Source organism: Tenrec ecaudatus, chromosome 15 (genome assembly GCF_050624435.1).
Source record: "Tenrec ecaudatus isolate mTenEca1 chromosome 15, mTenEca1.hap1, whole genome shotgun sequence".
In the NCBI taxonomy this organism is placed as follows: Eukaryota; Metazoa; Chordata; class Mammalia; order Afrosoricida; family Tenrecidae; genus Tenrec; species Tenrec ecaudatus.
In genome coordinates this window covers 27,086,229-27,097,891 of record NC_134544.1, presented here as the reverse complement: position 1 = coordinate 27,097,891, position 11,663 = coordinate 27,086,229, and positions in this window count along the sequence as shown.

The window sequence follows — 11,663 nt, the reverse complement described above, 5'->3', positions numbered from 1 at the left end:
TTTGAGAAACCATGAAGAACACACGAAAACAGAGTGACCAGCGACACAGGGGACGGTTGCCATTCAGTCCGCTCCGGCTCCGGCTGCCTCCTGTGCCTCAGAGGAGAACTGGGCTCAGAATTAGATTACCAGGTCTTTCTTCTGAGACTCGTAGACCGCCAACCTCTTGGTGAACAACGGCGGCGGCGGGGCGCGCTGATATTCAGACACATAGGAAAACAATGTGGACTGTTGTGATCATCGCCACCACTGTGGTGGCCATTGCCCCTTAGTCCCCAAACTAGAGTTCCACGTCCACCCGCTGGAGAAAGCGGAGTTCGCTTGGCACGTGAATGCACACATTTTATTGCTAATGTTAAACAGTCATTCAACATGTATTTATTGGGCGAATACGACGGGGGGGGGGGGGCGGGTGAGGATGCTTTGCAAAGCTCACGGGAAAATGGGATTGAAAGATAATGGAATTTTCCACACACCTTCTGAAGCTCCTTGGGATTTGTTGAGCACCTGCTAGCGTCTGGCACTGTCCTAGATGCCGGAGATAGAACAGGGACCAGAGCCAAGTCCTGTTGTCACGGAGCTCTCCCACTGCCCGAGGAGTCAGACAATAGGCAAACCAAAACATACATACCGTGTCTTATGCAAATCGCCTGCGTGTTCTACGACATGGGTTTGGTGGTGATGGCAGCGGCAGCAGTGTGGTGATGGGGGTGGTGGTGGTGATGGGGGTGGTGGCGGTGGTGGGGGTGGTGGTGGTGATGGGGGTGGCAGTGGTGGGGGTGGTGTGGCAGTGGTGGGGGTGGGGGTGGGGGTGGTGGTGATGGGGGTGGTGGTGATGGGGGGGTGGTGGCGGTGGTGGCGGTGATGGGGGTGGTGGCGGTGGTGGGGGTGGTGGCGGTGATGGGGATGGTGGCGGTGATGGGGTGGTGGTGATGATGCTGGTATTGGTGGTGGTGGTGGTATTGATGGTGATGGTGGTGGTGGTGATGGGGGTGGTGGCAGTGGTGGTGGTGGTGGTGGTTATGGTGATGGTGGTGGTGGTGATGGGGGTGGTGGCAGTGGTGGTGGTGGTGGTGGTTATGGTGATGGTGGTGGTGGTGATGGTGGTGGAGGTGATGGTTGTTATGGTGATGGTGGTGATGGTGGTGGTGGTGGTGGTTATGGTGATGGTGGTGGTGGTGATGGTGGTGGAGGTGATGGTGGTTATGGTGATGGTGGTAGTGGTGATGGTGATGGTGGTGATGGGGGTGGTGATGGAGGTGGTGGTATTGATGGTGATGGTGGTGATGGGGGTGATGGCAATGGTAGTGGTGGTGGGGGGAGATTATCCCAAGTGTTTCTTGTGGATCTGGTGAAGGTTGACAGAGCTGGCCGTGGGTTTTACATTCAACAATTCACACGCATGTTCATGTCCTCTATTGCCAACCCCTCAAGGTACCCTCCCCGTCCCACTTCCTCCCTGGCTTCTGGCTGCCGTTCCTCCTGCTCCCCTGACCCTCTGAGCTCTATCCTGGGGCACATGCTGCCCCTGCGATCTCAGATGGTTGATGATTCTATCACAGGGGTGGGTTTCAGTCCAGACTTGAAGGGTGACGAAGGGCCATTGGGAGTCCCAACGGTTTCTTATGACCAGTACGCCTAGTCTCTTTTGTGATTTTCAATTTTGTTTCCCCTTGTTCTCCCACCTGCTAGTGTGAGCCTTTCAACGCCATTAGTGGTGGTAGCCGGGCACCATCTACCTCTTTGGGTCTCAGTGGCGTGGAGACTTGGGCTTGGCTCTTTTCCTCCATTGGGGTTATTCCTTGCATTTGTCTTTTGGTTTGCATCCTCGTCCTTCCTCTGGGCAGGGAGAGGCCAATGGCTGCTCGCACGCTTTCAAGACCCCCCAGTGTCTACTCACCCAAGGAAAATACAGAGCATTGACCCTGTGAACTGTGCTGGAGCAGTGGACCCTGACGTCTCTCGAGGTGACGCTCCGGATCCCCCAGACCCAGCCACTCATCCTCTCAGGGAGCTTGGTAACAGCTAAGAGATATCGGTGCCTCTGCCTCCTGTGTGCTCCACCACATTCGTGGGTATATTTCCAGCCAAGATAAATATGAGTGTATAAATATCTTGTCAAATCTATATATATTCACGGGCGCACTCCCACTCTCCCTCCTACACGCACGCAGTCTGCGCATCCAGCTAAGCATCGACGATTGCAACACTGTGTAGAGGAGAGCGACTTTCATCATCCCCGCAAACTCTCAGCGCCATGTCCTTGCCCACCTCCCTCTTGTTGTCTCTGGCCTTTCCCTTTGCCCAAGTCAACACCTGTCTACCCTCTGTCCCGGGACCACCGCTCCCTCCCACCCCTGACCATCATCAACGTGTATTTGTATTGATTTATTTTTAGGGTGAACCCCATTTCTTGGCTTGTTCCAACAGTGGTCCCCTGCAGTCCTCGTGCTTCTGTGCCTGACCGTCCTCCCTCCGCGAGCTGTCCCCCAGGTGCTCCCGCGTGATGAGGTGCTTCGCAGGTAGAGCCCCTGTTAGTCTCTCGCTCTGAGCAACGCTGTTCCCTTCTGTGGGTGTGCCCCGGGTATCCATTCTTCCACACAGGCGCGTCGATGTTGGAATCCAACTTCTTGCTTGTGCTGCATGAACGTGGGGGGCGTGTGTCTGTCTGCGCTTTCTCTCTGAGGCGCACCTAGTAAAGTCAGGGTCGGGCACAGGGTGTGTCTAGTCTTGGATTTCTTAGCAAGCGTCCTACTGCTGCTTTCCACGGGGACTGCTCCCATTTACACTCCCACCAGCCACATGCGGAGAAGGGTCCCTAACACCTAACACTGGACACTTGTTATTTTCTGGCTTGTTTGTTGGTTCACTTTTGCCATGCATGCTGGGATGAGGGGCTACCTCATCTTCCTTTCCATGTGCTTCCCTCCAGTGGCTAGTGACTGCGAGCGTGACTCCACGTGTCTCCTTTGGTGAACTGTCTGCTGTGCTCTCTGCCCATCTGTTTTAAACTGGATTCCGTGGCTTTTGCTGGTTGCGCTGTCAGAGTTGTCTACAGGCAACCTTGCCTGCTATGTTATTGCCCCGAGCATTTCCCCAGTCTGTCGGCTCCATTGTGACTCTTTGGCGGAAGTCCCTAGATGCACCTAAGTGTCTTGTTTTGCGGAGATGCCAGTCATCTAGTGTCTGTGTTTCATTATGACCAGGTAGGCTTTTTAGTCTTTAAAAAAAAATAAATGAATAAACCACGTGGCCTCCTCATCTGCTAGTCTCCTGCGTGTGCTACGCGTGGCATGTGTGGAAATAAGGTCGTGGTGTCGGACAGGAGCCCTGCTTGTGTCGTGGGTAACCTGTTGGATTGCTAACCTCAAGGTCAGCTGTTTGAAACCACCGGCCACTCTGGGGGAGAAAGGCAGGGCTTTCCCGTCCCGTAAAGCGTTACCGTCGTAGAAAGCCACAGGAGCCGGTCCACCTTGTCCTAGAGGGTGGCTGTGAGTCAGAGTTGACACCAAACAGCCTTAGGCAGAAACGCACGGAGCCGTGCCGAGGCCCCTTCTCACCCTGGAGTCCATCTGTTTCACTGAGCCGAGGCGCCATCAGCTGGGGCTTTTCCGTGGGAGCAGATGAGGGGTCTGCAAAGGTGGGGGGCAGATTTTGATGAGAAAGCAGCTCTGGACCACACCGGGAGGCCTGACATCCTTCCCTGAGCGCACAGTTGAAGAAGGCCCTCCGTCCAGCTCACAAGAGCCAGGAGGCACCTTCTGGGCTGCAGCGCTGGGTCTGCCGGAGGGGTTTGTGTGAGTGTGAAGGCCGCTGCCCCGGGGGACTCCCACCACACCTTAGATACAAGAGCACCCCCCCCCACAAAAAAAAGGATAAGAATGGGAGGCGGGTTATGTCAAGTACCTGGGGTGAGGGGGGCGCCTGGATTATTCCTCGGGTGACACAAAAAGCCTGCCGTGGTCCCGTGGCTCACCCAGGAAAGTCACGCAGGGACCCCGGCTGTCTCCATCGATGTCTCAGCATCTCAAGACCTTTCTGCTTGGTCCTGGTGACACGGGAGAGAGACCCGGGGCACTGCCCACCAGCTAGCTCTTCACTGGCTGCGCTGGGGGACAAGGTCACGTCACTGACTTCTTCAAGCTCCACTTCTTCTAAGACGGGGCAGAGCCCAGCCTCCCCCCTTCCTGCGGCCCCTGAGGGGCTGGGCTGCGATGCTGTGTGTGAAGATGCTCTCTCGGTCTTACCTGTGGAATCCTCTTTGCATATTCCATGGGCCTCCTCAGGCTTCCTGGCAGCCCCACACCGGGCTATCTAGCCCAGCTTCTAGGATTGAAATGCAAGGGCTGGAGGGGCCCAGCCGTCCCCAGCAGGGCCACCACAGAAGAGGACCTCCCGGGTCCAGATAACCCCAGGAGCAGCCCTGCATCCGGGAAGGGTCTTCTCTTGTGCAAGGATTGATGTGAATGTTTTATTTCACTACATCACACACCTGGGCGGGCTTCTCCGACGAGAAAAGTCATGGATTTCTTTTTCCCCTGAGCCACGGTCGCGGAGAGGTTGCTGGCTGACAGCGACCCTCTAGGACAGGGTAGAACTGCCCCTGAGGGGTTCCAAGACTGTAAGTCTCTAGGGAGTCGAAAGCCTCATCTTTCTCCCCCAAAACGTCTATTAAAATGGCAGCCCCAGGAAGATGCCCCTGGCTTATGATTCACTCCACCTGGCCCTGGGCACAGTGCCTGGGGCAGCGGCACACAGGCCCACAGGGAAGACAGGGTGTGCGTGGGGCTGGGGCTGAGCCCCTGTGGCTCAGGAATCCTGGGAGGTCACCCCTCCCGCCTGCATGCACCTCTTCCAGCCCCCCAGCCCGAGCCCCAGCCAGTAGATGATCCCTGAATTAATCAAAATGCTCGCCTTGGTCCGCAGTCACCAGGGGCCTCCTCCGGCGGCCACTTTGCGTTCGGTAGATTAATTGCAACTGGGGGAGGGGAGGGAATCCATTTTTAGAAAATCATTACTTTCAGAAAGAGAGGGGGCCCTTCTGGCTGGGGGAAAACTGCTGAGCTGGCAGCTTGGGCCTGCTGCTCTGCTCGGGCTGCCACCAGGAAGCAGGGCTGTGAGGCTGGGCCAGGCCCGGCAGGAAGGTGGGGGTGGGGGGCAGCCAGGCACCACCCAGCCCGGGCTCTCGCCTCTGCAGAGCAGGAAACCCTGGTCACCGCTGACCTTGTCCTACAGAGGTTTGCTTCTGTCCTGAGAGGGAAGGGGTCACCCAAAAGTTGACCACACGCAAACTTTTGGCTGCCCTTTCCACTCCACCTCCAGCTGCTAATGGAAAGACCAGCAGCGGCTCTGAGAGAGGACGCTGTCTTCTCCGACAGGGGCTACAGTGGCATAAGCCCACGGGGGCAGGTCTGCCCTATAGGGTCACTGTGGAGGAGTCCTGGTGCGTGCTGGTGACTCATTAGGCTGATAACCGCCAGCTTCGAACCCACCAGCCGCTCCTTGGGAGAAAGTCTAACTCCGGAGGAAGCTCACAGGGGCAGCTCTACACAGTCCTACAAGGTCGCTATGAGTCTGTGTGGACTGGATGGTAGTGAGCTGGGAGCTTCCAGCGCAACACACTCTCAGTCCCTGCCTGCAGCTCCTGGGAGACCCAAAGTTGCATTCGTTCCTTATTGTAGTTCCCGGCTGTGCTGTGGAATAAGATCCTCGGCACCCCAGAACTAAACACTGCCCAGTCCTGAGCCATCCCCCTGATCAGTTGTGACTGGCTCCTCGCCTTGAGGCCCGCCGCGTCTTGGCTGGTTTCAGAAGTAGATCGCTGACCTTGCTTGCTAGTCCATCTTAATCTGGAAGCTCAGCGGAAACCTGGCCAGCTCCAATAGCCACACTCGAACCTCCACTGACAGATGGGCGGGCCATGGCTGCACTTGATGTGCATTGGCTGGGAATTTAGCCCTGGTCCCCACGTGGAAGGCAAAGGACTTGCACCCTTCACAACTACACTACACAAATTGCCGTTTGTGGTTGTAGGTCCGATGGTCCTATATCAGCTCTCCCGCCCTATCATATGCCCCACCTTGCGGGGGCTATTTCTCATCCAGCCCCTCTTTGGGCTCCAGGGGGTCGACTGATACCCCTTTGATGTGTCTGAAATTGAGGTTCTAGGGGGTTCCGCTCAAGTCAACCCTCACACCCAGATCTACTAGCTCCAAAGCCCAGGCTAAACTTCTCCAGCACGGGCCACATCACGTCTTCTGTCAGACCCCGCCCCTCTGTCTCCAAGCCCAGTGGTCATATCAAGAGCTGTGCTCCGTCAGTGTGGCTGGCATGAGGACATGCAGTCTGGCAGCAGCTCCACTAGGCCAAGCATCGGGGTATCACTGAGCCACCAGGATGTCAGTGTTGGCTGTGGCCTCAGGTGCAAACCTAGCCAACCCCACAGGCAGACCAGGAGGTGGTTGTCTTGGCCTGGGTTCTCTAGGGATGCCAGGCCAATGAAGGTCGTAGGAGGGCGAGTGTGTGTGTCTCTGTGGGTGTATGAGTGTGCATCTGTGTGAGTGTGTGTCGCTGTGTGTGAGTGTGCGTCTATGTGTGTATGAGAGTGTGCATCTGTGTGTGTATGAGTGTGTGTCTGTGTGTGTGTCTGTTTGTGTATGAGAGTGTGAATCTGTGTGTGTGTGAGAGTGTGCATCTGTGTGTGTATGAGAGTGTGCATCTGTGTGTGTATGAGTGTGTGTCTCTGTGTGTGTCTGTGTATGAGAGTGTGAATCTGTGTGTATGCGAGTGTGAATCTGTGTGTGTCTGTGTGTGTATGAAAGTGTGCATCTGTGTGTGTCTGTGTGTGTGAGTGTGCATCTGTGTGTCTGTGTGTTTCTCTGTGTGAGTGTGTGTCTGTGTGTATCTGAGTGTCTGTATGAGTGTGCGTCTCTGTGTGTGTGCATCTGTGTGTATGTGTGTGTGTGAGTATGCGTCTATGTATGAGTGTGCATCTGTGTGTGTCTCTGTGTGTGTATGAGTTTGTGTCTGTGTGTATGAGTGTGCGTCTGTGTGTATATGAGTGTATGTCTCTGTGTGTGAGTGTGTTAACTGTGTGGGTTGCTGTTAAGTTGGTTCCTACTCAGGGTGGCCGTTCATACAACAATGAAGCCCTGTCCTCTCAGACGCCATCTTGCTCCTTGTGGTCATGACTGAACCCTGATTCTGCCACTGTGTCAATCCAGCTCACTGAGGGCCTTCCTCATTGTCACGCTCGACCAAGCATGATGTCGTCCGGGGGGGGGGTGTGTACATGTGTGTGACATATACATATACACACGTGTGCATGTGCGTGTGCGGGTAGATGCATGTGTGCATGTGTGTATTTTAAACATACACATATGCATAAATACATCAGCATGCATGCACATGTCATCTGTGGAAGCTAGATCGTGGACCGTTTCCACAAAGGTTTTGAAGCCCTCTCCTGGGAGAGAGTTTTGTCTTCAGGAAACGACTCGTGGGGTGGAAAGGCTGGCAAATCCCGAGTCTGTGGACCAAGTGTCAGGATGGGGGCTTCTCCCGGCTTCTAGAGCTCCAGAGGCTGACGAATCCAAGATGCGTGCATCAGTTGACAGGCTGCTGGCCCACAGGCTGCAGAGGATGATGAACCCCCAAGAACTTCTGGTCAGATGACGTAGGATCCGGAAGGAGAGAGCTTTTCCTGAACACACACACAGACACACACACACACATTGCATGCAGGTCACACCCTGAGGACACTCTGCTCACAATGAATCCGCGGATTACGTCATTATGTAAGCACCACATGACATCACTATCAAACCACTGAGACTCATGGCCCAGCCAAGTTGCTACACAACCGTAACCATCACAGTGGTCTTGCACCAATCTCTGCCATGGGAGGGCCCAGTTCCTGCCCACGAGGTGCTGCCGGGCTGACGTGGGCGCACCTGTTCCGAACACCTGGGAAGGAAGGCCCTTGGTAAGCACAGTCCACACTTGTTCTTTCTCTTGCTCAAACGTGAGATCAGTTTTGTCCTTCCAACCAGAACTCACCCTGCAGAAAAAACAAGTGTCCAGACACAGTCACCCGGTGACCTGGTCCAGCCCACAGAGATCAGATAGCCCAGCGGGGAGGAAATCTGACTCAACTACTTACCTTCTGGGGACCTTGATCTGTCTCTCCGGCCTCTTCCACAGGCAGGTGCTGCTGGAGCTCCAGGCCTGGAGTGGTTCAAACTCAAACTCACTGCCATCCGGTTGATGCCGACTCACAGCGACCCTACAGGACAGGGTAGCATGGCTCCATGGGTTTCTGAGACGATCACTCTTGATGGGAGGAGAAGCCTCCTCTTTCTCCTGAGGAGCGGCTGATGGTTTTGAACTGCTGACCTTGCAGTTAATGGCCCAGCACTGTGTAGTAGCCACTATGCCACCAGGGCCCTCAGCTGAAGCCCTAGAGGGTCAAGAAACTCTCAGTCCAGCAGGGAAGGGAGCTCCACGGGTGCCTGATGGGGCTGGTGGCTGGGCACTCAGTGGCCCACCGCCAGGTCAGCTGTTCAAATCCACCTAGAAGCACCTCAGGAGACAGGCCTGATGATCAACCCCACCAGCATTAGCATGGACAACCCCAACGAGGAGAGTTCCATACAAGGCAGGCTTGAGTTCCATACACTATGGACTGAGTCGAGGAGAGATGGAGATGACTGCCCTAAGATGCTCTTTGAACTGAGGATTTGAAGCGATGAAGGGGGTTTCAGAAAGCTCGTGGGGGAAAAAAATTCCATTATCTCTTCGTCCCATTTCCCCACGTTTTGGAAGCCCTCTGGTCCTGCTGGAGGCCGCTTTCAGCCAGCAAACAGATTGGTTTCTAAATGCACAGTGTCGGCCGAGTCATGCGCTCCCTTAGACAACTGAGAGACCCAACGGTCACCCCTTGATCCCAAAGCCAACTGAGCAGGCAAGGAAAGGACCAGGAAGCGAAACCAAGGTTAGAAAGGCAGCTGGAAGCTGCCCAGCTGCAATGGGCACCGGGCGAGGCCTGGCACGGCGTACACACCCTCACCGTCACAGAACCGTGGTCACCCCCTTGTCCATGGGGAGCCCCTAAAGCACACTAAAATACCGTTTAAAAAACTAAACACAACCTTAGGGAGCAGTTCGCCCCTCGGGTGCCCACAGGTTCCCCAGAATGCACCCCACCACCCCCTCTAGTTGAATGGTTTATTATCATAAAGGTTTGGGGGGTTGTTTTTTTGTTTCAAAGGTTCACCTGCCATTCTCGGTGGTGCAGTAAGAATGCATCGAGCTGGATCCTCAAGGTCCACCGCTGGAAACCACAGGCCGCTCCTTGGGAGAAAGAGGCAACTTTCAGCTCCCATTGAGTGACCATCTCGGAAACCCACCAGCAGTTCTACCCTGTCCTGTAGGGTCGCTGTGCGTCAGCATCGCCTCGATGGCAGTTTGTGGGGCCTGGAGGAGTGACCTGAGCTCAATCCTGAAAGATGAGAAGGGAAGAAAGGTGAAAAGCACTCACCACGGAGCTGCCTGATCGGCGAGGAGGGAGCATTCAGAAAGTAAGGTGCCTGGGTTGGAGGGTGTGCGTGCAAACTGGCAGGCACCTGGAGCGGGCACAGTTAGGTGGTGGCCATAGAAGGACTGAGCAGAGGTTAGAAGGAGGTGATCCAACCACGAGTGAGCAAGTTCTGTAGTTCCCAATTCCTTGTCCAGGTGAGCAGGACTGACTACAAGATGCAGGGACAAGGGCAAGAGGGGTGGGAACAGCACAGCCGGAAGCACCCGCGGGTGACAGCGGATGGAAGCCACCACTGATGACCTTGGAGAGAAAGAGATAGCTGAGAAGATAGATAAGACAATCACAGGGGAGACACCTGGCATTCTAGGGGTGCGCTGGGGAGGAGCAGCGGGAGCAGGGGAGAGCCAGACCCCCACCTTGGTGTCACAGAAGTGACCATCTCAGGTGTGGGCAGTCTGGCCTGTGACATCCCTTGGCGGGCAGGATCTGGATGGGGCTTCCCTCTGTGCCCCCCTCAGCTCAGCCCAGGGCACAGCAAAGATGCTCAGGGGCTTTGTGGAAGGACAGATGGGGAGGCCAGGGTATGAAGGAGCTGGCTCAGCACCAGCCCCTACCTGAAGCCACACCTCCACCTGCCCCCACGAGACCCACTTAAGATACCACGACCAGCCCTGCCACCTAAATCCCGACCAGCAGGGCCAACTCGCAGCATGGTGGTGGCCCCTGTGCCCCAAACACAGAGGAATTGTAGGGCTGGCAGCCCATGCTATGCCGAGGTGGGTGTCTCCACGGGGCCAATGAACCAGAGTCAAGGTCAACCAGGAGCCACGCCCTGAGCTCGCCAGGCGACCTCCTTGCCCTGTGACCTTGGACAAGTGCTTTCCAAGGTCCTGGTGAGGGTCAGGTGGCTTCCTTTACAAGCCAGGCCCATCATGCCTGGGTAAGCATTCCAGGACCAGTCATGTTCAATGTGATGATGGAGATGCTCTCCGGCATGCAGAAGCAGATTGAACCGCTTTCCAGCTCTCCAATGTGCCCCTGCCCTCTTCCCCTCCTCTGCCATCACCGCCTCTACCCTCCTTGGGTGTTCTCTTACAGGGGGGTTTCCAGAACGAGCTCCCACAAGTCACCTGATGAAAAGAGGCAGTGCTCCCCGCAGCCTGGGGGGGTCCAGGCAGGCCTGGCTGACTCCTTGCCACCAACCTAAGGGTATTGTCTTGCTCAGCAGTTATCCCAGTGACAGGTTTGGCAGCAGGGGCAGGGCAGGGCTCTGCCCCCTGCCCTGGGAAAATCAAGGTCACCAACTTGGCCCTCCAAGAGGGCTTTTTAACAGGCACTGGGCACAAGCCCACTAGCGGGTGCCCGTGGTGAACCCCGAAATCTCACTTCATGCTGCAGGTAACAGATCAATGAACAAAACCCCTGGGATGGGCCATGGGAAAAAGGCAGATACATTCCAGTGTGTGTGGGCGGGGGCGTGCTGGGAGTCAAGGGCCAGCAGAGATGCTGGTTAAAATTTGAGAGCTCAGTGTCGTCTCCTCTTGGGCCCACCCTGTTAAAAGTCTTAAAAGTCTTGGGAAGGGCCTGGAGACAGCCTGACCCCTCTAGGGGCCAACCACCAGTCAGACCAAGTCTCAAGAGACTGCACCCAGAGCTTCATGGCCAGGACTTCTGTCCTCCAGGAGGCTAGGAGTAAGATGAGCCCAAGTAAGGGGGCTCCTTCCCCCCTTCCTCAGTGACCCTTTTCCAGCAGGCAATGCACTGAAGCAGGTCACCAGGTCACTTCTCCCACGGAGCCTTAGGTAGCCCTGACTGCAGACTCTTGGCTTATGTACCTGCCTCCTATGAGCTTCTCGGAGGAGTTTCGAAATGCTGACTGGGATTCTCTAACATCGCCCCCATCACCAACTCGGGACACCAAGCAGCTCAAGTCCAGGAACGCCGGCTCTCCAGGAGGGCACTGTACGGAGCGACAGACGTTCGTTTCCAGAAGATGGAGAAACAAACGGAAGCCTCACTCAGGCGCACTTTCTGGATAAATCCTTTTACACCCCAGGGGTCCAGCTCTCCCTCACCAAGCCCCTCCCCTTCCCAGCCCCCCTCCAACCAGAAGAAGCTGGAAAAC